The sequence below is a fragment of the Manduca sexta genome, chromosome 17 (assembly GCF_014839805.1).
Source record: "Manduca sexta isolate Smith_Timp_Sample1 chromosome 17, JHU_Msex_v1.0, whole genome shotgun sequence".
Lineage (NCBI taxonomy): Eukaryota > Metazoa > Arthropoda > Insecta > Lepidoptera > Sphingidae > Manduca > Manduca sexta.
In genome coordinates, this window is record NC_051131.1 from 8,786,082 (window position 1) to 8,813,840 (window position 27,759).

The window sequence follows — 27,759 nt, forward strand, 5'->3', positions numbered from 1 at the left end:
CAAACAATAATGGATAGTCCCTGTCGAAATGAACATCTTTAGCGGAATAATGGTTCGGAACGGAGGAAAGCAACATTGTATTCCTAATAGGGCATTGTCATGAAATGAACAAGAAAGGCAATATTTGACCGCGCACGTACGCAGTAATTCCTTCCCGCGTGTTAGGAATGTAATAAAACTTATCTGTAGATATCTTCGTACCGTCCAGTGATTCCGTTTTCCTATTACTTCCGCAGTTCTATTATAAGTTTATGTATTATACGATTGAAACAACACTTCGTGGAATTAAACAATTGGACGCGATAATAGGCGTTGTACCCAAGTATTTGTTAAAGCAAGCATTCGCAAAAACTATGTTGGTAATAAAATATTAGTAGTTTATTTGTATTATTCTATGTATAAGTTTAATACCGGTTATTTAATACTTATTACTTACTTTATACCCATGTATCCGTAAACGATCCTAACGGAGACTAAAGTGTATGTATTTTGGATTTTATTAAAATTGCTCATACTTCTAAGATATATATAAAAAAAATATAATATTTTATTACGGACGTTTAATCGACCATATAACAATGATGGAGCCATAACATTCTGAAAGTATCCGAATACAATTTTTCGGATAAACATTTTCACATAATTTAATAGTACATTTATTTATTTGCGTTTGTTATAAATATTGACCAGTTTATTTAGGAGCTATTTGTAAGTTATATGGGCAATATTTATTAATAGCCTAAATACATAACGTATAATAATATTATTTAATAGAGCCCTAAAACATGTATTTCTCCTACTACCAAAGTCTAATTCTATATTTGGTGAAACAAAATAAACTCTTCACGTAGTCTGTATATGTGATCTTAATGTCTGGGACGCCGTGACATATCGTGGCGTTTTTAAACAGGTCAATAGGTCACCTGACGGTAAGTGGTCGCCGCAAAGAACACTCGCAATATCAAAGGAACGATGGGTGAGGACCTTATAGGAAATAAACGTGGATTAGAAGGATGATATACCTTAGGTATCACACATTATATGATAGGTTATAAAGGTGCATTAGAAGGATGATTTTTATTTATTTTAGGTATCACGCACTCCTATTATCGTTTGAGAACACCTTATTTATACGCATAAATAGACTAGCTCAAAAGTGGTATCTCCAAAAAAATCAAAACCTTGATTTTTATATCGTCAACTTAAAGAAATGCCCATCCAATGAACTTACCTATATAACGGTATCTTGTTTAGAACTTGTTAAAAAAAACCTTAAAAGAGTTTTTCTATCTCAGTTTTACATACAAAACTATAAAACTATATTTACAAAACTTCGATTATCTCGAAATAAGGTATACCTGACATACCACTTTTGCGCCTAGCACGGCAGAGTACCTACTCTTTAGGGGAACCTTCCCCTCTTAATTTTCATTGTGAAATATTCTGTTATTCTGCTAAATAAACTAAAATGGAGCGTTTCGACACAGGTATCCTAAAGCTTAGCTTTTACAATTTTCTATGACATCATTTGCAGTGTTTATAATGTTTATACTTTATAGCACTATTTGCCTTTGAACACGCGAGAACTTGGATGTTTATTCATAATTCATTCCAAACACGTCATGAAAGTTTAGAATAGAATAACTATTTTATTACTAATTGGCACGTGCCTTTATACATTAATGTAGTTATAAACTATATTAATTACATACATATTTACTATACAGCGAAAAAAGTATAATTTTGTAGGTCGAAGAATACCTATGTCATTTTAGTGTCATTTTTTTGTTCCATTAAACTTCAAATTGTTTATTAAAAATCAGACTTATATAAAAGGATAAAAATTAAATACACAAAAATAAATAAAACTACAGGAAATTATTATAAACATCGCAATCCAGGGGTAGCCAAATTAAGCGAGGCCTGTATCTTAGGAACCCAATTAAAGTTATATAACATTAGTTAAAATCTTTGTGTTGCTTATTAAGTTTAGACAATAATATAATTAAGGGAACAAAAATATAATAAAACAGTAATATTTGCCCATTTGCCTATCTTTTCAGGGATACCCACATGAGCCCAAGTTTATAACAAATAATATATTTGGAGTTATTTTAATTCATTACGTTATTTAGAATTCTATATCGAAACTAGTTGAACAATAAAATTTACAAGTTATAACTTAGACATGAAATCATAACATTGCGTAATTACGTTCAAAAGCAAACAATAATCAAATAAAGCCAATTTAAACAAATATATAACAATACTGTAAATGTACGTGTCTTTAATTATAATCAATAGTGACCTAACTTCCGCGTTTTGTTTATGATTTCCCTGCGTTCCTAGTGCTGCAGGCTATATGACATAATAGGGTTGGCACTTATCACTTAGTTTGGCACTGGAATTTGGCTTCAGCTATCGAAATATTACTACAAAATTAATATTATTTATATAATTTGTGGCTTTTAGGCTTTTAATTCCTTTTATACCTATTACGTAAAGCCCTAGAACGGTGGATTCAATATTTTTCCTTATCTAAAGGGCGTTTTTCGTACTGCGCGCGATATGGCTACCGTTTTTTGACTACCGTATTTTTTCAATATAAGATTTATAGCTTCGTATATTAATATATCAATAAACTATACTGATGGCAACCCTAAATTCAAACTGTATCAGCGGGGTGTTGTTAAAGCAAGCGTTTGTTAGTAATGTTTATTCAATGCATAGTTCACATATCTCATACAAGCGCCTCTGGATACCGGCTTTCGTGGACCTTGAGATTTAATTCGAAGCTAAAACAACACGCCCTACACAAATCCAGTTTGGATAAAAACTGGATTCTCTTATAGAAAATGCACCATTGTTCCACTATCAAAGAGAAAATTCTGATTTTATAACGATTTGTGATAATAGCGTGTGAATGCAGAGGCAAGAGGAGGTTTAATTAAATTGCGTGAAATTTATGCACTATTATTTGCTACTGCTTTTAAATGGAAACTAACAGAAATGCTGAATACCAAAGTAGGTAGATAATACCTACGATAAAGTTAGGAGACAAATTGCACGTTTATTGTTGTTAATTTTTGTGGCAGTGATTTATTAAAACATGATCCGTGTATATGTTATAGGATTCCTGATATATTTTATAATAAACATACTAATATTTTAGTGGCATGCAATAAGAAAACATAAAAAAAAAATTACTCGTAACTCGATATATTAGCAAAAATATTGGCGGAGCCGCATACTAAAGTCAGTAAACAATAATATACGGTTCAAAGTTCCGAAGTTCAAACCTTCAACAAAATATTTTTCACTATTTGAAAGCCTACTGTGTTATTCATTTATTCCGGATGCCTCGGAATAGAATCGAATTACACGCTCGAAAGTGTTTGATTTGTGTATCGTTGAAGTGTAGAGCCAACATGACGAAGCCAAGTTGAAATACGGGCTCGGAGCCACTTTGTTTTCTTTACGCAGTATAAATAACTAGATGTAGCACAATATTCATAAGGTCCATCGGCCGAGTAATGCTAATGCGTTTTGGAGCACCACTTTACGTCGATGCACTTCGTTGGCCCGTCGATGAAGCGTGGTTCCCGAGCCGATCATATTCTAATAGCAATTAACTGATAAATGATGTTAATTAAATGGAGCTGAACGTAAATTTTATTTATGAATGCAGTTTTTATACCTTTCAACGTTATGTGTAAGACCGCAAACTGAGGGTATTATAAAAAAAAATTATGTGTAAGGGATGTCGTAGCAGGACGGAAAACCGCAAGACAAAATGTTTTACTATTACTAGTAATAGAGTGTTAAAGCCGGATACCGCGACTATAACGTAGTTTCCATGCCGCGCCAATAACGAGCGTCATGAATAGCGCTGCAACGTCATACATTACAAGCTTACATCTGCTCACTTTCTTATTTGTGAGAAAATAGCTTGGAAGTCTTATTCGGCTGACGAGGCACGAGTTAATAAGAATGCAAGCTACAATACTCGTTCTAGGAATATTTGTAATGCAAAACATTTTTCCAAAGGAAACCGCACTGATTCAAAAATACGCGCTCCGTAAAGAAATTTCATTAGCACAGAGTTATCAATGTTTCATTTCTGTTTTATTAAACATCGTAAAGTATGTTTACGACTTTGAGAATCTTACAAAAATTTGAATAACTGTTTCCTTAATCCGGGGAAGAAATTCCGACGCGCTCTCGCATTTCCAATCCAAATTGGGTAAACTTCGTAATTCTACGTACCTATAATTTTAGAAGACATTTCCAATTAAACTTTGCAACGCTTCCTGTTCGAGCCGTCCCACGTCTATCGGTTGCTAGATCATGATTGGGGTTAGTTAATTTACCAGCTAGATATCATTTACGTGTTTTCCTTAAACTCTGTTTAAACATGACGCTACTTGTTTTTGATAAAGCAAATTAATTTAGTTTCTACAAAAACACTGAATGAATTAATGTTAATTCTATTTAAATAAACTTCTTAAGAAATTGCAAATATATTTTTATTTTATAAAATACTAATTATCAAATTGAATATCCCGGTATAGTTATTAGGTCAATTTAAGCAAGTATATGTTATAAAATTAAATGTTATAATATTTTTTTCATTTCAATACTTTATATTTAAAAGGCAATGAGCAAACATTCTACGGTTTAATTTGTTCAGATTGCTTCATCACTAAATGCTCATTCCACGAACAGACGTCGGTACTCCCAATCTGTAGGAAAACAATGCGAGAAGTTTATGCAACCGCCTTGAATTGATAGGTATACACTAATTGGAGCATTTAATTTGTAGTGTAGTGAAACTTATTGTTTATTAGCTTTAGTTAACTTTATGTTTTGCCCTAAAATTGTATCTGATATCAGCGTCTGGAGAGTGGAGACTATACTAAATCGGACTCAAGGCATTTGTTCCATACATTTTCGGCGTACGAGTCACGGCAGGAATACGCAATGATTAACGAATAACATATTTAAAAAAAGAGTTTTGAGTATTTTTGAAAATTTTGAATGACCATAATATTCCTTGTTACATTGTCTATTAAAATGATACATACTTTAGGAGATGCAAGCATGAAATTGTAATAAACGTTTTATCGCGATATTAATGATACAATATCCACATTATAAACAAAAATTTGACTACTAAAGTTGAGGTACCATCATATTATCTAACATATTGTAGAGATATGATATTTTATTTTCTTTTTTTTTTGGTTTTGTAAATTTCGAGTAGATATCTCATAAAAAATTGTTAACGCGCCGTTTTGCTGGGAGAAGCATCTTAACTGATCTAAGGTTTATTCAAGAAATATAATAATACGACATAAGGAACAAAATCATAAAGTTTATTAACCTATCCCTAGCGTAATGGGCTACGGGGCGAGTCTAATACTATAGCATGTAAAAAGTTCCTTTAGGTGACTTCTCGTTTGCGAAGTACGTCTAGGTAGGCACCACAGTATCGTCTATTTCTACCATAAAACGGCAGTGGGTAAACAATAACTGATTTATGACCAGGGCTTGCATTAAATCCAAGTTGTATGTACCGCTATTAGTATTCATTACTTTTTATTATTGTGGACTTGTATTTATGAATGAATAAAATATGGAAACAAGAAAGTACTGCCAAAGTTTCTTAAAAAGTATGCCTTGAATAAAAGATAATTTAGTTGTAGAACGAAAACAAGAAACCGTATCTGGTTAGTATCATGAATATATTTTATGTTTATGTATTAAAATTAGGTTATGCATAAAATATACTACACTGCGTAAGTGTTTAGGACTCTAATAGAAAATGAATGACATCAACAAAATATAAGTTGATTTGTATAAGTCTAAATTTTTTTATTCATTTAACTTTTTAAACTGTCAAACAGCAAACTGACAAGGAATTTAGTTGCATAAGTATATATAGAACGTTTCTATATGCCCATTGACGTAGACGGCTTTACATTAATTAGATATTAAAATGAAACATCAATAAAACGTCTCAGATCTCGACACTCCATTAAAATTGTGGTCAGTTTCTTTGCATGATTTATGTGCCTTAACAACTAATGCCCTTAGGATACTAATAGCACAACCTTGTAACACGAGAATGTTGCAATTGGAACATTACATCACCATCCTACCCTTAACCCATTATATGACTGTACATACTATATATGTAGAAAGTAAAGAATGACCGCTTTGTCTCTTGAAAGTCAAACTCGCTAATGTCGTCAACTTGAAAACTAATACTTATTCTCGACTAAGCTGTTAGTTGAACATCAACTTGTTCTTAAAGTGATTTATCTTTTATAGTAGTAGGTAGTTCATCAACTCGGCAGTCTTCAATATTAAATTTTCTCTGCATCCAAAATACATCATGCTAAGATTCAAACGCTCTTCTTTATATTTATAGCGATAAACTTTGACATTTATCTCGGCTCAGTACGCTTTGCAGTTCGAAAATGAATATTTAAGAGCATAATACATTCAATTTTACTAAAATTCGTTGCATCTAAACTTCATTCTTTGACTACATCTTCCTATGTAACAGTTGCAAAGCTCTATTTTTCCAGGAATTCTAATTAGGAAGGTATATGTTGGCAGCTTATCCGGCCAATTAGCATAGCAAACGAAGGAGCTTACGTCGCGTGGTGGCCTATGCGGTTTTCATTTGGCCTCGTTATAAGGAAAGGCATGCATTATAGACGAGTACACGGTGCACACATGGCGCGGTTGTTTTGAATTGCGTTTGGTGTGTGCACTAGCACATATACCACGTATTCCCTCGTAACAATGTCTGTGCTTCAAAATCAAATAGTTCTCATTCGTGTCATGCGGCGCTTTATTAATGTTTCATAGATGCAGCACTGTCTTCGACTGGGGTAGTTGTTAGATTTAAAAAAGTAATTTTCATTTTTAGTTTGGTTTGGTTTATGAGAATCATTTCAGCATAAAAAAAAACATTTATAATCAAATTATGATTATTGCATTTAGGCTATGATTGAGCGGCTAAATTTTACATTTCTTTCGTTATCTAGGGGCGCGTGCTCAATTTTTTATTACGAACCTAGTTCACTCCAATTGCTAAATGGAAAATGTTTGCTGAAAATATTTTTCATCAACTCCGCCAAAATGCACGGTTCGTTGGTCTTTCAATTTTTATTATATACATATGTTCATAGTTTATTATATTAGAGTAATGTAATAAATATGCTACCAATACATTTAAGATATCATTTAGGTATTCTTTATTTATCTTCATAAATTCCTTCATTTTTGGCGGAATATCTAACTAATATGTTAATTGCGCAAGTTTGTGAAGATGTTTGTAATGAATAAACGCAGAAACATGTGAAAGATTTTGTTAATGCCTTAAATAGGCAAAATGTATTCTTTCATTGCCTCCCCTATTGTGCGACTTTTCTATGCGATAATAACGTGTATTTTGTCCAAGTTTGCGGTTTGCAAAAATAAGATTTGGATAAAGAAATGTATTGTACTAAACAACAAAACTTTTAAAAACAATTACTCTACTAAAATGTTTTTGTCTCCCCTCGCTTCTTTGTACACGAAAGTCACGCACGAATTCGAAACACGAACACAAAAAGAAACCGTAATTAGTGTCATTTAATGAACGAAACATTTTTGGAGGTTGAATTATATAGTGTATTTAGTTTCTGCACGAACCTTTTGAATAACATCTGTGTTGCAGGCGATGAGAACTGCCGTTTTTAATTAAATGAAAATACACCATTACTCGTGCTAGCTATAAAGGAATCCTTCGTCAAAGACGTTCCCCTCGCTCGGAACTGTAACTTCCGCAAACAAGAAAAAAATACCATTTATACTGATATCGATATTTTCACCCTTTTGTGAGTCGATGCTGGAGTTTGGCGTAAAATCTCTTGTGCTTCAAGCGTTGCTTTTTTAGTGTATTTTAATGTGTGTAATGTTATTTGATTATTTTATTGCATTTAAAATGATTTAGGAAATTTCAGTTCATGGAGATTGTTTAGAGTATCTGTAATGTAAAGAAATGAGAAAGAAAAATTACACTTATATTTTTTATCACAGTGACTAATAGTTGTTTTCCTTCATGATTGCCATATTTGATCTTCAGATTTACGGTTATTCGGATGTTTTCAATTTCGTCCGCAGTACTGGGACCAAATTCCAGTCAAATAAACGTAACGAGGGTGTAGTGTCCGCTGGGAGCGACCCTTGTAAACTATTTTATTTAGTTTCGCAAAGCTGCAAATACGAAGAGCAGATCAATACATTACAAATATAAAATACGTAATACGTACACGCAAGCGTACACGAAAATGCGTGCATTGTAATACTGTGACTGTGATCATCCCGAACGCTTTGTCAAACAGAATATTTAATTGCCGTCAATACCACAAACCTTTACAAATAATATTTATGGGCGAACGAATGGTATGGTTTTGATTGAATCGTATTTTAAATAACATGGCTCACAAATATTATATAATTCTAGTATAGTAAGTTCGAAATAAAAAAATGATGATCTGTTACATCTAGTTTTTGATTTAATTTTCCTATTAATAATGCATAGGTTAAATATGTTACAACGACAAATTTTGTGATATATTTTATTAATTGCCGTATATGTACGTAGTACATATACATATATCGATGATTTTAGATAAATAATACCGGACTAGTGCAAGTTGGACACGCGCAGGAAGAATTCCGTAAAAACTTGTATAAAATAAACTGTATCTAAGAATATGCGACCGAACTTAACAAACTTAACTTTGCCGCTTGATGTCCACACACTGTTATTGCACCAATCGCAAATAATAAGTTTGTAATAATTAAATCGATTTTTGTTATATTTACAGGATATATTTACAGTTTTCTGATATATCCTTTGCATGTGCTGTACGACATTGAAATTCATTAATGACATTGTTTCTTGCAAAATTTTATGATTCTAGATCATCGGGAGTTACCCTACAGATTTGATTCACTTATGAAATCGCAAAATACGTGACATAAACTTTCGTATCTTTTAATCGCGTTGAGTTACAAAAATAATTTCTTTACAACTGTATGAGACTGTAGACCTGAGTATTTGTTATGAATATCAACTTGATACTTCTACTCGTTCAGTGTTCTGCTTGCGGATGAAAAAAGATCTTGACAGACAAGTAGACGATCAACAGTGTCCTATAAGGACTCCTTTTGAGATACGGAATCTTAAAATAGAATGTTAGGAAACCTTTGTTCTTAATAACTTTGTATCTTCACGGATATTAATGTTACCTATTCCGGGGTAATGAACCAATATCCAATTTTACGATTAATTTTAAAGTAAACAGATTGCAACAAGAAAGTAATATTTTTTATAGCTAGTCAATATCCTCGCGAGTATGTGTGCTCACAAATTGAAAGAAAAATTTACTTTTGTTGCGGGTGAGTATCGATTGTGGAACACATTAGCGTGATAGCATCAAACACTTGTCGGGGGCACGTCGCCACTCTGATATGAGGTGAATGTCAACCGCCTGCCACACCCCGGAGACCGTGCGCCCTTAACACAATATTACTTTCCATCATTAGGTGCAGTCATTCTGTTTAATAACGTCGCAAATGGGTGCTCTATAAGTACTTACAAATATATTATCTTGAATTATAAATCAATTGCAAATTACACCCCATTCAATTATTGTACGGAATACTGATAAAATGTAAATATGTACTCAAAAATTCATCGAATAAAAACGTAAAAGCACTGATCACTAAATTAAACTCGCCGACTATAGTTACGAATTCATGTTTTCAAATAAACGTGCAAGGTTCGGTGTTTAATATTCGGTCTAGTTTTATTCGCTTGAAACAACATTTTCAACGCTTTTCTGTAACTTGGATACTGGCTGGTTATTTTATTTATTAGAGTCGGCAGAGTGATCAAACTTGTAGCTGTTGAATCCTGTCGTCTGCCCGGTTAGAGTCTGTGAATAGATCGGCTAAATACGTACAAAGCCGTCGGAGCCTCCATTTGCATAATGGATACTGACAACGCCCTCGGAGTAGTCCTGCAAAGTAACTGCCAATACGAATGCAAGAGTTTGAAATTCAAATAGCTGAAATGCGGTGTAAATTCGGAATTATTATTTTGTAAACAAACTGTACCTTCGTGATAACCAACTACGGGACACGAAGGTGTGTCACGCAATAGGCTATTTTTACAAAAGAGAGTCCCATGTATACGATTAACGACGCAGTTATATATATTTTAAGTACTTTTTGCGTACGTAACCTTTCCGCGCTCTACGAACCGAATATGGAACAAATAAGTAATTTATGTTTAATAAAAAAATGGTCAATAACGTCCAATAAAAGATATTGTTTGACTTCCGCATTTGTAGTTAGATCAAATGTGCATGAAATGCGATAAAATCAGTTAAACGCCGCCGGCCCACACTGTTAAAGTCACCCCGTTTCGCAATCACTGAGGCACGAGAGACGTAATAAAATAACATAACGTGGACAGTATAGCCGTGTGACTGACGGCCATTGCATTCGACATCCCGCGTCCAGAAGCACCGTTTAAAGTTCTGTTTTAAATCCGCTAAATATCTCGATTCGAAATCCAGGCTGAGTCATAGAAAATAGTAAGGTTCTATTAATTTAAGAAATAGGTACATCTTAAGTACGTATTCGGGATTGAAATTTGTGTTTTATCTATAACAACATGATTTATGAGACGGACTCGATTAAATAAATATTCAATATAAATGTAGATAAATACGAAGAAATTAACTCTTGAAAAAGTTTACTTGGGACACAATCTTGATATTAAGTTATAAATTGCTTTTCTCAAGAAATGTAATTTGGCGAGAACATGTGTACCTATTTCTATTGTTCTAGTGTGTCAATATAGTTCAATCACTCGATCATACGATTACCTCTATGTAAATGCACAAAATAAATTTATATTTAAATAATTGATGTCGGACTGTTAATAGAATTGAAAATCAATGGTTGTTAGTTTAGTCGCATGGTTACAAATTTATTGAATCTGGTTTGGATTTCGACAGTCATTCGAATGTGACTTGCCAGTAAATTCTTTATTCTTTTGGGTTCAATGCGGCGTAGTGTTTTATGATGCTAATCGAATTTCATGGCAGGCTACGCTTCGATATACTCTGCTCGGCCAAGACATTGATACAAAGTTTTTATCGTAAACGTTTAAGCTACCCTTCTTGCTGGGGCTCTTAAACGAGCCGGTGTCGACAATGGGTTTTTTTTATCAGCACACCGTCTGTTCCGCTGTGCACATACGCATCGTTTGGTGCCCATAAAGTTATGAGTGCTACACTTTATCTACCGAGCCATGGAAATTTGTTGCTCCTCTTGATATCGCAATAAGCGCTTCGTATATACATAGATTCACAGCGCATTGGTTTGGAACATGTTTAAAAACATATTTCATGAACGCGTTTCTTTGTATTGAAATAGTCCAGTTCTGCTTATGTTTGCTTAACCAAGAAATGAAGATAATGTTTGCGTTCTGGGGGCGTGTGAACGTATATTTTAGGATAAATAATGACTTGTATCACCAGGTATAGTATGAACTATGAAGACGAAAATTATTTACTTATATCTATAATACAGAGTATACACACTACCGTGGTCAAACATGAACTAACTAATAAGTGGTATACATAAAATTAAAACCAACTCCGCTTAGCTGATCAATTTGAACTATGAGTTTTCTGTATTTATATAGAAATGTGTATGATTCAAATCCTTTTGTAAAAGGTATAGAATGAAACTACTGATAAAAAATCACGTGCGGGCATAAGTGAAATCATATACGTAAATCACTTATTGTCTCATTAATAATTCAATTATAAGTATATATGTTGTAATAAAATTAAATTCAAGATTCCATCTGAATACCTAAATACACCTATAGGTCCATCGACTTACATGCTATTTTTATACACAATACGTCCCTTAGGAGCAATTCGATGAAATTCTTTATTAGAGGACGCCCACTCCTTTTGAGGAACTTCCACACGGAAAGTAAAATTTCGCTTTTATATGAACATCCCTTTTATATGGGATTGAAGTACCTACCTTACTAAAAATATCTAAGAAATGGAAGAGAAAAGATTAAATTAGAATATAATAAAGCGCTTAACTTATTATTGGTGTTTTCATAAACTTGCTCATTAAAAAGATAAAGCCGAGAGTTCTGTAGTCGCCAAAATTGCAAGCCCAGATAAACTCGCAACTCTTGCCCAGATAAAATGTAATTTAATAGCCCTTCTTCGTGAATGTTATCTCGCGACACAGGGAGCTCGGGTTGCGTGTGTTTACCCATTCGCTTCCACAAAGCAGACCAATATATCAAGTTGTCAAGTCGACTTTGCTATGAGCCGCAAGATGTTGCTACACGAGCCCCTGTTTGTCAAGTTATGGGACGCCATATTATCCATTATGCTTCGTGTATCTCTTTCGAAGACTTGCAGTAGCAATATGTTTATTACAATTTTGAAATAGGAACGACAAATAGAGCAGAACTCGTGACTTATTTAGGTCACACTGATATTCCTATAAAATAGCAATCTGAATTTAGCATAAACGAACATAAATCTATCTTGTAGCTCAGCTTGTTCCGACAGCGGTTCAGGAAAGCAGAAATGAAATAAAAGTGCGCAAATCACGCGTGAAATTGAGTTCGACCCGCTGTTGAAGTCATTGTGCGCTCGGAAACTAACTGCCACTCCGCCAATCCACCGACGGACGTATCGGAATTGCCACCTACGTTCCCAAGTTTATGCTGAGAATTCTTGCAGAATTCTTTGTGAATTCTAGTCTACAATTCACCAAATTATGCGCAACTAGACAAATCATCTATAATTCCACTAGTGTCGCCCAAAAAGATATTAAAGCAACAAAAACACCTTACTTGCTAAGCTCAACTTAATTAGAAGTTTCTCGTAAATCTTTGCAAGTTCGACATTTTTCGGTAAAATAAAATTGTAATATGTTTTGGTTATGAAAACATATTTCTAGAGTTTCGAAGCTGGCAGAGGCAGTGGGCGGGTGTGTACGTACAAAGTTTCATGTTTTCAGTCGGGACGGCGCCCACGGGACTCATTTATCTGCCAACGTAAGAAAAGATGTAATTAATTGAAATTATTCTGTCAGCCTTATGTAACTTGCACGTCGTCGAGTGTGGCGCTCGTTAGCATAATCAACCTTACTTTAAACAGAGCTGAACTCGGCATTACATCATTTTCATATTACAGTTTTTGTGTGAGAATTGTATCATTATGAATGAAATGAAACTTTATAATTATGAGATCTGCAATGAATGTGCTTACTTTGTGAAAATGATGCTCATATTTTCAAAGAGTTTTGAGTACGCATAATTTAAGATAATCGGACGTATTATACAATTAACGACAGAACAAAGTGATGGGATCTCTCGTATCCGAATGACCCATAGTTCAGATTTATATATATTCCAGGTTTATCAGGAATCATGCTATTTAGACTTCGATCTACAACAATAAATAAAATTTAGATTAGGGCATGTGCTCACATTCCCAAAACGCATTGATCTCATATTAAATTACCGAAGGAAGTTTCACGAGAGTCTAAAATCACCAATATAATGTACACGTTATTGAATCTAGATACAGCTAGGATAGGAATTTACATTACCAAACTTAAAAATACCTAATTTTTACAGTACTAGAGATCAAACCAAACTAAACCAAGTAATCAATGTTATGCCCTGATTCACACTGTATAATTGTAGTATTATCCAAGCGGTGTCGCGTAGGGGCGAGGATGTCACGCCCAGGCCGCAGGTCATTTCCATATTATTCGGGACGCGTCCGGGAATGCAAATGCGGATAGTACAAGAGCCGACCGTGTTCCGGCAGATTCTCATGACCAGCTGGCCCGCGCTATCAGTTTCCGGAGTGAGAACGCATTTAATCCATCTATCACACTTGAAACCGTATGTTGCTATATGTTTTTGTTTCCGTGGGAAAGATATTTTTAATAATTTATTGATTACGTGGCAACGTTGGGAAATTGTTTGAACGGCGCAATGAGGATTATTATTAGGATTTGATTTTCAAATTATATATTATATTAAAAATATAAAATTTTTTCTTACATTGCCTCGGATACTAAGCATTAAAATGTTTAATCCTCGCTTATCATCTTTAGGGCTGCAAACGTAATTTCTTAAATCATATTAAACAACTTAAATAAAAATAACGTGTAGATATTCAATGGGTATGTACTGTTAATCGGTATATTAATAGTTATATATAAACTACGTTAGAAGTGCCTTTAAATATGTACTTACAGTATGTATATATGCAAATTGTACTTACTTAACCTCCAACTATGCACCTGGCTTACTTAACGGTTCTACTTAGGCACAAAACTTATTGCGTCCAGCATAAATTTCTCGAAGAATAGCATTTTATGCAGTTAAACTTATATTTTGGTGCAAATTTCATAGACGCGTTGAGACTTCGTTTACTTAACTGTCCCTTAATCCCACGTCGAGTATAACCCGACAGCTTAAGTAATGTTCCATGATTCCTGTTTAGATGAAGTTAATCAACGTTATTGTACAGATTATGGTGCCCTTGTGTCGCCGAACCACATAGAAATAACTAATGTCTCCGAGGCCGTAAACGTTGTTAATTAACTCTGAACTCGGTCGGCTTTCGACGAACCCAGTGGATTACTATTACAATAAGAGTACTTTGTTACGTTTCTAATCTGCCTTACTCCGAATAAGGCGTATAATACGTATTTCTATGTACGTATGCAATAGTATTAGAGTAAAAAAATCTCTGGTTTACTATTCTATATTGTTAACAAGGTTCTATATGAATTTTTATTAATACTGATAAAATTAAATTTAAAATTTTAATGTTGGTAAAAATTAAAGAAGGCTGTAATTCATGGTTTCCTTTTTATTTTAACTTACGGTTTTGTTGGAAGTTTTTATTAAAAAAATTAAAGTTTGAGATAATATATTTAATTTGCGCAAAAATACTTAGAACTTGGTACTAAAAACATAGAACTTGGTTATAGTTAGCCAACAAAATGCAATGGGCGACGTATTTTTGAAACAAAAACTTTTGTTTAATAAATAATAAATTTACTCAGGAAAAATAATTCTCTAATAAAAATTGATATTATAAACTTTCTTAAAAGTTTTTTTCAGAAACAGTTCATAACGCATTTGTTAAACCAACAACGGTATATATTATTTATAATTTTTTTTAATCCCAGTGAAATTTCTCCGTAATGGGAACATAATATCATGCGCTTGTAAATAAAATAGTTCGTTGATTTTGTCAGAATAAAAGTGAAGTTCTCGGAAGAACCTTTTAGATTCCGGATTGTAAAGCGAATTCTTCGTTTACCTCTTTGGCATCACTAATGCGCACTCACGTTAATTAAATTACTGTTCAAGCAATTCAGAAGTGCACGGAAGCCTGTTCAAGTTGAATTTCAGAATCTTTAGTTGGGAACGCTTCACGGTCATTGATTTCTGCAGATGCACCTTTCAGATGTTGACTTCTTTGCATCAGCATGACATTTATTTAAGTTTTATTTTATTCATTATTACCCTCAGGATCTTGAGATAGGAAATTAACACAGCCATTGTATCTACAATGAATACATTCAGGTTCGCTAAAAGATAATTTGTCTATCAAGCTCATTAATCTACTTGGATCTTAGGATTGAAGTATGACATTGTAAATGTTTAGTCACATCATTGAATATTTAAACAATGCGATACATGTACTTGATCCATTACGATAATTAAGAGCATATATAACAGTATATGTGTACTAAATTAACTAGTGATAGCTTGATTAGAGTATATCTCGTAGGTATTTAGGGGCGGTGGACCAAATAATGTTTTAACATTAAATGAATAAAACCGATTTGCTCGTTTGCGGTCGACAATCCATTTAATAGTAAAATGTGAAAGTTTGTGAAAATGTTTGGATATTTGTTAAAAGTAAACTCAGAAACAGCTGAACGGATTTTGATGAAATTTACAGAGTATGGTATACTATGTTCTGAATTAATACAGTCTACTTTTTATCCTGCTATTTTGCTCCTATGGAAAAAAATATAATTTTTAAAACGTATGGCGTTGGTATCGTACAGGTGGCACTATGGATAACTACAGTGTTTCAGAGACTTTAGAAGCAGGAAAGCTTTTGTACGCAGCTGGAGCTGCAAGACACCTAGTTCACCATAAATAAGTAGCGTATCTTTCTAATATAATATCAATACTTTATTCGTAGATCTTGATCCTAGTCACTGTATATGCAAACGCATGCATTAGCAAGTAACGTTTGTTCCCGTGACAGGGATCTGTTTCAAAACCAAAACTCAATGGCAAACTACAGACTCACACCAACAGTTGCTTTAAAAGCAAAGAGAGTACGTAGCGTACATCTTGCACGGCTTTGTGTAAACCAGCCACAGGTCGGATGTTTGCCACAAACATGCCAATCTCCGTGATGCGAGCTCGGAGATATTTTGTTGCACCTACTGCAGGTTTTAATCTTGCATATTGGGGTTTGTCGAGGTCTTTCAAATGGAGTTCGCTGGTGCATACTTTCATTCTTCGTTCCCTATTTCTCTGATATTTGCGTTTTTGTATTGAAAATTGGAAGTAGAATCAGATAATGAACTGGCAGCGGTAGTTCTAGTATTTTATCTAAAATATAGATTTCAAATAAAAAAGCGACTTATTACAACCCTTAGTTACATTTTAAATCTCTTGTCGCAAATCAAAATAGACTGGTCAATACAACAACGTACCGTTAAATCTAAAATGATCTATTAAATCCGTTTCATACCGGCGTTTCAGTAAATGGACCCTCACCGAAACGAGTTGAAAGAGGAGATTTCGTAGGATTTTCTCTTCGCTTTTAAATCCGTTGAGTTTATATAAATCGCACGTTCTCGTTTGTGTGAAAATCTTTGTTATTCACGGTTTATTTTTGACCAACGCTTTGTTGCGTTTTTTACCTATTCCTTGACTGTAAATGAAAAATATTCACTATTATTGCCGACATTGTTAATCAAGCCTATTGTTTTGCAAAACTAAGTAATAATATTACGAAGTCATTTTATTTGACTTTGAAAATAAAAAATAATGCTTAAAGTTATGCTAATGCTTAACCGCAGTAATTTATTTATTTTTGAAAAGCGAAAAATGAGATAGAAGTTTTATGTAATAAATTTTATATGTGAATAATTGCGACTGCTATAACAACCTGCCTTCGCTGTACGCATGCGATCTGTGATCATATCCCGCTGTGACCAAGCGTGCACTCAGCGTGAGATCACCTCACTTGCTGCAATTGCTTAGGATTACGATATCAACAGAATAAGCTCAAATTTTGAATAATAGAGACATTTAGCTTTACTTGTTACCTTTATATATATTATTCTACCTCATTATCGCATTTAGGGTTGTTCGGGTACATCAAAAAGTAACTTATTTAAATTAAGAAAATTATTTGGAGCAAATCTCTAGCGTAATATGTTATCACTACATCTCGGAACAGCGTTGAAGAAAACTACGTTTGGTGCTTCGCAATATCGACGATAAAGTTAACAGATTGCAATCAACTAGCGCTCAGCAACGGCCCAAGTTAAATTGCTTTGCATCCTCGCTAATAGAACCTAACCATCTAGAGTTACCTGCACTTAGATTGTTGATTTGACATTACTGCCTACGATTGCCTCACTTAAATGGTAGTAAAATTTTACAGCTTGCCTAAATTGAGATAACCACTTATAGTTTTCGTTTTAACTTTAGTAATTCTAAACGGTTTCTGTTGAAATAGGTTTGGCTATATCGTTACAAATTCTCATTACGGTTCAGTTTAAAGTTATATTAGAGTCGCTTTCTAGAACGTTTTCTGTTTAAAGGTTTATTAATATTAGGAAAAATGGAAAACATGATCTCAAAGTCATCTTTTATACCAGTGTAGTTTTAGTAGAATTTACATTTTCTTGTTACAAAGCGCCAACGGTCTCAAAGGCAATAGCTTCTTATCCCGATAATGTCATTTTCTCGCTTTTTACGTTTTGGAGTCCCGTTATGACCACAATCGATTTATTTCTGCCCTTGGAATGTTATGGTTATGATAGTTCAAAAATAAAATATATTTACTGAATGATTTAATTAAATTGTCTATTAAAATAACTATCTATTTTATAAATAATAATAAAATTTATGAATACAAGTATTTCAACATTCGATTATTCAAAAGGCGACTAAGATGTGAGTTATGTTCTTCAATACATTAGTTTTGTAGATACAAACACCGTATAATCACTGTAGTTTTAATTGCCGTAATGTAAAACTCTTATTCATTTTCTGCAGGTGTGGTAATGTAATAAATAAACATTTCTATTTAATATTTACTATCATAATTTTGTGCATAATATTCCGCATTTACCTCTGAATAATAAATGGACAAAGTAAAAGCTCTCGTTTAATGTATTCAGAGTAAAAAAATTTCAAACCACGAACGCGACAAATGAGGAGTGTGTAAATAAAGACAAATTTCCCTCCCTGTATTTGCATTTATTTAAACGAGTACGTGAAAAGTTATTGTTTCGTTCGAGGGTGGTATTGCGTAGGGAAAGTATAAAGCTTAGACCTGTTATCAAAAAACCTCACTCTATTTTATTACGAGGTGTGATTGTTGAATAAATATACTTCCCTCCATTGGAGGTACGGCTATCCTATTTTAAATAATTGCGAGAGTTTATAATTTTTTCTTGTATCTCCACTGCTAAATCTCTGAAGAGTTTCTTTTAGAATTTTGTAGAGGTTAAGAAGTAACTTATGGCTAAAGATTAAGGTTGTTCTTAGCTCTCTAAAATTGTGTTTTTAAAATGTTAGCGGGCCTTGTAAGAAATAGTTGTGTATAGTAAAGCGACATAGCATTAAGTAGTCTCTCCAACATGAAATTATCTCTAGCTATCTATTTTAATGCCGAGTTTATTTTAAGAGTAGTTATTTGCCATTGCGTTTTATGTAAACTGATTAATCTATATTTGATGAAAATTAAAGAAATTAAATTTAGTTCTTTATCTCATAAACGTAGAAACTCTATTATGTGTTATTAAAGATATAAGCAAAGGAAATATAGCCACATTGTTTATAACGTCATTCTAAATATTTTTATAATATAATATACTAAATTAAAATCCTTTGTATTATTTTGCCAATGTTCCATTCACATTAGTGTACATATTTATCAATATTACGTAATGTTCGTAAGTAATTTGGCAGCTACACGAAATGTCTTTCAAGTGATTATAAAAACACGACATGTCATGTAGCATGCAGTGTTCAAACAGATGTCTGTGGCAGTAAATCTCTGTCATCAAATATGCGATAAGGTCTTACCGTTATGTTGACTGTTGACAAATGCAAAGTGATGTATTCAATACTCGAGGCTCATAACTTGACATGCCCATAAATATGTAATGTTTAGTTGAGTTAGAAATACTTTTATAGCATACGACAAAGCTACATACTTTAAGAACTTTGAAGATATTTGAAGACAACCAAACTTCACTCTAGCTTAAACCTAAGCCTACTCATTAGTAGAGGAATCCTGTTCCCAACAGTAGGATAGTGTATAGGTTCATTTTGACATTATGTTACTGAATGAAATACCATACTTGTCTTCTTAAAGGTAATATTTTACAAATAGTTATTCTTTCTGTAGATGTAAATTAAAAAAGCGTAAGCTTCGAAGAAAATAAAAAGTAATTAGTTTTATACGCCCTATTGCCCCAACTACTTTAGCGAATTGTTCGTAGTGGCAAAATTACACTTTCTAATGACAAAGTCATAAAAAAATCTGAATTCATGGCACAATGTTAGCAGAGGTAAAGACGAATATGTGGTTTCATTGATTAACGCAATGTCAAAATGTCCCTGTATAATAAAAGCTGATGTAAAACATACCTACTCCAACAAAAGTACAAATATGTCGCCTAATATTAACTGATCCCAACCGCCCATAAACACCTATAATATCAAGAGAATCATGGATGCGATGCCGGCTTTAAAGGAAAAGAACGGGGATTAGGAAGGGACGAGGATGCTATAGCCTCCATATTTCATGGCATTTTCAACCATAGATTTTGAATTTACCGTATCCTAAGTTTTTGCTCTCTACATATACTTAAGAATGTAGTTTAATGTAATTGAATCAGCTATAGTATTAGACACAAAGTGAACCTATATCAATATTGGTTATTAACTCCAAATTGGAACTCCAAATGTAATAACACTGTGCTCAATTTATTTGAAAACCTTTGTTAAATCTTATTGTCTATATTGTACGTGAACACCGTTGGAATAGAGAAACTAAATTATTTGTCTTTACTACCTCCTTCTTTATTGATACATTTCGCTGTTAATTAAAAGCTTTCAAAGGCGAATTATTTCCTTTGAAACAATTCCGACAATATTTCTTCTTATGAGCTATACCCAAAGTGTATTTCCAGGAAGGTTCTGAGAGATTCTGTCTGTTTTATTAATGACTAGGTGTTTCTCGAGTGTCAGCCTGTGTGAAAGACTTCCTGGAATAAAAGTCTCGTTGTGTTTCCGAAAACGCGCACTATATCTATCTGTGTGCCAAATGTTCTATATATTCGTTCATTAATTTCTGAATTTACTTACATACATACATACATAATATCACGCATTTATCCCCGAAGGGGTATGCAGAGGCGCAACTAAGGCACCCACTTTTCCCCAAGTATGTTCCGTCCCATGATGTGATAGGGGGCGAACCTATCGCCATTTCGAGCACAAATTCCAGACTCCGGGCTGATACTGAGCAGAAAAACCCAAATATCACTTTGCCCGACCCGGGATTCGAACCCAGGACCTCAGAGCGCTATTGTACCGGACATGCAATACAACTACGCCATCAAGGCAGTCAGAATCTCAGTCAGTCAGAGTCAGTCTGAATTTACTTCAATACCAAAATTATCTTCGGAAACCTTGGGATTTGTAATATCCGTGAGATAAGTAGGTACATCTGGTTCTAAAATGGCGCATAAGTGATGGCAATGTTCGTCATATGAAAGGCTTGTATGGTAAGAAATGTAAACACGATAGGAATTTGTAGAGCCTGTGCCGATCTGTCTTCGGTAAGGATTGACAGCTATTAGGACCCGTACAATGGACCGCGAAACAGTTATTTCCCGCTAAATTACCATAATATTTTACTACGTGAACTATGTAACTTAAAAGGATTATTTGGAGTTGATTTATTTATTTTATAACAACGCCAAATAATTCAATGTTCATGCAAATAGTTGTTTCATTCATCGACTCCATTATGTAACCACGTATAGATATGCAGCTCATTTGGGATTTAATATTGGATCTGATAATTTACTATAACAGTTAAATTAACCCTGATTACGCAATCAAGCAACATGATTGGCTAGCTGGGGTAGTTGATTTTAGAGATGCCTACGAATATGAATTCATGACCATATTACGAAACGAAACGAAAATGAAATGAAATGTTGAATTAATAAATAGAGAAATATTTCACTAAAAAAACATTCACGCCGAATTGATAACCTCCTCCTTTTTTTAAAATTGGTTAATTATGTATACAAAAATAGTAAAGGTTTTTTTTTATTTTCAGATGTCAGCTATATTTAGGTTAACAATCGAATAAACCTTAATATATTCCTGAGTACCAACTTACCTTCTCTTTTAACTCACCTATCTAGGTATGAGCGCAATTTTCTGTGACTAACTCTTGATAATATTCTCCAAGTTACGAAATTCCAATAAATAAATATTAATAAGGCGTAAAATCTTGTATTGCAAAGCTCAATTCAGATAAAAATTGCGAGCACCACGCTATTCAACATTGACGAGAACATTAAACAAATTCGACAGTATTCCTTTGACTCGTTCAACCGCGAGATATTACAAAAGGAGGGAAATTTTTCAACTTGATTTCCCGAGGGGAATTGCGTAAACAAAGATTTTCGTAGCATACGTTATGTGTTAATATTATCTTGAAGAGTTTCACGTGGGAGTACGAGGGTTCTCATCTGAAGTGATACGCGAGAGGTTGACGGCCCTAGGTTCTGTCGAGTGGTGATCACGATACAGCAACATATATAAAAATACAGCTGTAAATAATGATCTTCTTAGCTACCGAATTTACCTGGAGATGTTATACCTAGTAATTTTAATTTATTAACGGTGTCTAAATTTTAATTGGAATCATTTAATAGAATACAAACAGCAGCTATTATGTTTTCAATAAGTTGTATTTTCATTTTCAAATCATTTAACGTTTGCACATCGATTATTTAACAATTACTAAGCTTACAAACATGTAAACTAGTTCCAGTATGCCTTATTCCTATACGTCTATCGATTTTTCACACAGACGTCCTAACAATTTAGTTTGTCGAGCGTCATATTGCTTCATCAACTACGAGTAACTTCACTATCTCAGTTGACAAATTCCTGAAGCCATTCTATTCTAAGCTTTGAATTATCGTTTGTCTCATTTCATGAGTCAGGCGTAACATGTTCCGAGAATTCGTCTGTAATAACTTACGACCATTCAACGACGTCACGCATTCCTGGCCCAATCACATGTCTCAGTTACTCGTCATTGCTTCTACTTATGAATTTAATTATAAATACAATAATATCTGGTTTAAGTGAGGTAATATACTTTTTGTTCAAAATAATGTTCACACAATGACGTGATTATCGTCTGTAGTGCTTGAATAAACAAAATTATTAAGTCTTCTCATTCTATTATAATGTGGGTTGTACACTCAAGAAAGGCCTGAGAATGTGGTCATAAGACGTCTGGGGAAACTAAGTAAGTAACGGGTTTAATCAGTGCCGTTGCCTTACAACTATACATGCGGATAGTAGGTAATCTCGTAAACCTGCATCACATGGATATAACATATTGCTTTAAAATTTTATATAAATCATGCAATAATAAACATTTTTTTTTATTTATACATATGCTTAATCATTTGCGAGCATAAAAAATAAAAATTAAGTATATTAATCTTCTTTTTAATCTCCCATTAACATCAAATAAGCCGAATAAAAGGACCAATGCGAGACGCACATACGAAGACTGTGTTAGGCTTGTTGACAATATAATCTGTACATAATATTATAAAATTGTAACAGGTCGATATCTGTAGATCATAGATATTGAAAAAAAAAACAAAATGGAGGTATTTATAGTCAAACAACAGTTTTTTGAATTTTTATCTGTCTATAGTATATAAAGCGGGACTTTTGTCCCGGAAAAACGTTTTTACGCAGAAGAGCTGCGATCAAAAACTAGTGCATAATGAAACAGTTTTGTCCACGCAAGTACGTAAAGACTGGCATATTACATGTTCTTATGTAAGGGTTTCTCCAAATCACTAGAGCGGACCACAGCCTTTAGTATTACGTGGTCAGACGACCCAATAATACGGCTCTATCTGACAGAATACGTAAACTGTTTTTAGGGAACTATAAGTATACAAATCAGAATAGTGATTTACTTTTGGTATAGTCAGCTTTAACCATACATCCATATTAATAAACTAAACGTTAAAAACATGTTGCGAGGAGTCTGGTAATACCACATAAACGAGGATTTTTCTCTTATTTATTTATTATGTATAAAAATTTTCTTCGAATATATTACCGAAAATACTGTAATCATAGGACTGTAGGAGAATCCATCTTATGTCTCTTTCTTAAGATGTTGCATTGCCACCGGCCACGCAACACTTTTTAAATCAAAGTTCATAGTGTTTTGGGCAATTATATTACTCACCATCAAGCAAGCTACTTGCTCATCCTTTTTCCTTTGTAAAGAAAAAAATCGAAAGTGAAAAAATACTTTCATTTTTTATGTTCCCCGCAACGTATATGCAGTATGTCGTAAACATAATTCGCAAACAAGAATATTTTTTCGCCCTTAATGACGATTGACAGTTTTCGTGATGCTTTTAAATTCAATGTCAGAATATTGATGGAGCACAGCCATCACATCCGCCGCGATTGCGACAAACGTAGAAGTATCTAAAATGAGGAAAAATGACTTTGTTTTCAACGCCCATATAAATTTTACATCGTTTTTATGTGGGCGACGGCGACAATGTTTATCCGACCGTGGCTGTGGTGGAATTTCCTATTTATTCTCGTTTTATGTCTTTTAATGAACGTGTTTGTGTTTTTTCCCATTAGGGAATTTTATTTTAAACAATCACTTCCACTGGCAACTTACATTATTTGTGACAAAAAACTTACTAACATTCCGATTGCTGTTTATATGATATCCTAAAAGAAACAGTTGCGTAATAAAAATTAAGAATCAATTTCGTATAAAAATTCCCAAATATTTGTAGTAATATTGTTATGACTGTGTTCCGAATAAAGGAGATAAAATTTAAAGAAAAATTCAGTAGTCTGGCGCTTTCTGCCTTCTGGGGTGTATCATTATTTTTTACGACGCCTCATTTTACCTCTATTTTTCCGGTTTATTGTCGTTTTATACAAATTTTAGGAGCAATTCGATTCGGTTTTTACTTAACCAATATCATTTTTATGTTTCAGATCTGTTAAATAAAATACGTTAACTTAATGTATTTATTTGGCGTGAAATATTGCGTTGGAGATTTCGTACTTTTACCATTCAGTTTTTCTAACTAATACTATTTTATTGGTTTTTAGCAGTATGTGTTTCACGTTTTGAAAAATAAATATTAAGTATATACGTAAATATGGAAATGCTGCAGTATTCAGATACATATTTGTTATGCAGGAGAAGTCACGCTACCAATTGAGTTACTCGTTCGATCGTCAGATAGGATACCAGGAAATAAACTACGTGCTATCGTGAATAATGATTTATGACCTCCACCCAGTAGCCAGTTGCCACCGGCTTATAGAAACATCAGCGTATTACAGACCAAACGAAATATTGAACCCACGAAATAAAGTTCGAAGATATATTTTTATTAGCCCGAGGACCCTAATAAAACGATTGGCCTAGGATTGGCGTTGGATCAGAATCGAAAACTAATTCAATATTACGTACCTTTGTTACGCAGGAGTTTTATATGTTCTTTTATACTTGTATAAAAACAGTAGACAAAAACTATGTTTTGTGAAAATGTTTTTCCTGAATAAATTGAAAGTATATGTATGAAGAAGATTGTAAAAGTTTTAATAGATGCTGGATATGCCGAGAAAACTTGTTGCAAATTGTTTTCATATTTTTTTATATTGTGTTCTTCCTTCGCGTATAAATATACTTTATTTTACTTGCAGCTGCAAGCTAGTCAGGCATAAAAAGCCTGTAATACTCGGGGCTAACACCTTCTTATTAGTGAACCAATTTTCAGAATCGAAATAATTCTAACGAATAAAGAAAAACTTCAATTTTGTAATGTTATGATTGTTAAAAAAGCATGAAGAAAGGCAACGAATTAGTTTTTGACTTGCTAGTACGTGATAGCAAAGCCACATGAGTGACCATTACTATTCCAATTCAGCCTGTTCGTGTATTAGTAAAAAATCGCCCTAACATTGCTATCTTAGAACCATTTTTGTTGATCATAATATATTTACCTCCAAAGAGAGAGTAAGTTGCTAATAAAAGTAAATGACCCGTGTTACGCAATGTAATGGCATTCCTGGTCAATAGCCATGTACGTCAACGACACTCAACCGCCGTAATGGGTTTTATTGAACACATCTGTCAACACAGCATCGATGAAGCAAATCCATAAATTAATCAACGAACACAAAACCAGTGTATGTAGCAGTTATGTAAATTGGCAGAACGGTCGTGTGACGTCAAAGTCTGCCGGCAATGCGCCATGACAAACGTGCAAATATTTACCCATTAACGGAGTCCGACACATTACCACGTCGCCTTTATTGATGTTTCAGTGAGCCATCAATACGAGAGCGAAGCGACAGGAGACATTTTCGCGCAACATCGTTTCAGGCAAATTATTAATCACGCTCCCTGTTTAGCTTCAATAGTAAATAGTAGCAACTTTTAATGAGGTTGATCTTGTCAAATATTTACACGTTTTTATAATTATCTATCCTGTTAATATGATATATGTAACTACAATCACATATTTGTGATTTGGGATTTAAATTCTATGTATCTCAAGTATTTTGGATTCGATCATCTATGTTATATGCCCTAAATTAACCAAATACATTATAAACGTGGCCTTAATAATATTGTAACCTAATTTTTAAATCTTTATATAATCATTTCATAAAGTATATAAACATTTGATGGAATTGCTACATAACTACATATCATGAACTTTAATAATGAAGAACTAACAAAAAGTCGAAGATTCTTTTTACACTACTACACAAAAAATACTAAAACATGGATGGTGGTAGGTCTTTTTACAAATTAGGCTTTCTTCGGTTACACTACCCTACAAATATTTTGGCAAAAGGCCGAATCAGCTCTATCGTAGATATAACACCCCAGAGCTACCCCACTTAAACGCCCTACGCAATCGACGTTACTATTGCGAAAAGCGATATCAATCGTATTTTTGTGCAAACAAACTTTTTTTACAGCCTCGCTACGTCCAAAGGAAATTAAAGTGTGCGGAATACGCTGCGAAACGAAATAACATTCATTCAGTATCTAATATCGGTATTTGTTTTCTTACTGTACTGTTATGAATTGTAATAGTGACTTGGACAATATTAAATGACGAAACTAAAAAAAGCCTTTAGCGAAATATTTGGATACTGACAGTAAAAAATATTTTATCTGGGCTATGTAGGAACGTTGAAATTATGAGTTTATTTATACTGTAATATGTACTTAGAGTACGGTAAGAACATGGCCTTGCTTATATAACAAAAAATTAAGATTTCAGAAATATTCTTCCCAGAATTGCCACTTTTCATCTCTAACAATTGCGAACATAATGTAACATATCCTCAAATGGAGTTGGAACTTGAAAGCGCTGTGAATTTTTCTTTGTTCTAAGAACATCACGTGCTAAAGCTTTTTATTATCCACCTTTTGTCCCCCCTTACCTCTCGTGTAATGGGGGGTGCGCATGCCGGCAGAACTGTGCCGTTTCCTTGCAAATGAAGCAATCCTTCCGTGTACAGGAAATTTGCGCATTACCGCTTAATTGTCTACGTTTGTGTTTTAATGAAAAAAATAATTAGCTTAACCAATTTCACCGATTGACTTTTATTAAAAGGGTATTAACGATTTCCACAGTCAATATATGGGTGGATTGTTTTTGATATTAAGATTCGAATATAGTGCTCTTTCTTCTATGGCAATTGAAATGATAAAAATATTTATTGACAGGCTAGAGTACAAAATCTACATATAACATTTTGCACATACTTAGATATCGAAGTTATATAATTTAAACTTATAAAAAATATTTCATTAATGTTTTAAATTATTTTGCTCGACGATGCTTTCAAAGGCAAGAGTGCGACACAAACCAACCTGAGCTCTATAACCAACGTGGGTGATAAGTGACGAGGCCGCGGCTTGTGAGGGCTTGCGACGGTAGTCTGCGTGACGCTAACTCATCCGTCATAACCACAAGAGCACTTTCGCCTTCACT

General features: G+C 33.6%; 1 protein-coding gene across 1 annotated transcript in view; it reads left to right on the forward strand.

Annotated features, from left to right (window-relative positions):
* LOC115443464 (transmembrane protein 132E) overlaps positions 1-27,759 on the forward strand; it is a 75,092-nt gene that overhangs the window by 28,500 nt on the left and 18,833 nt on the right. The window lies entirely within an intron of this gene.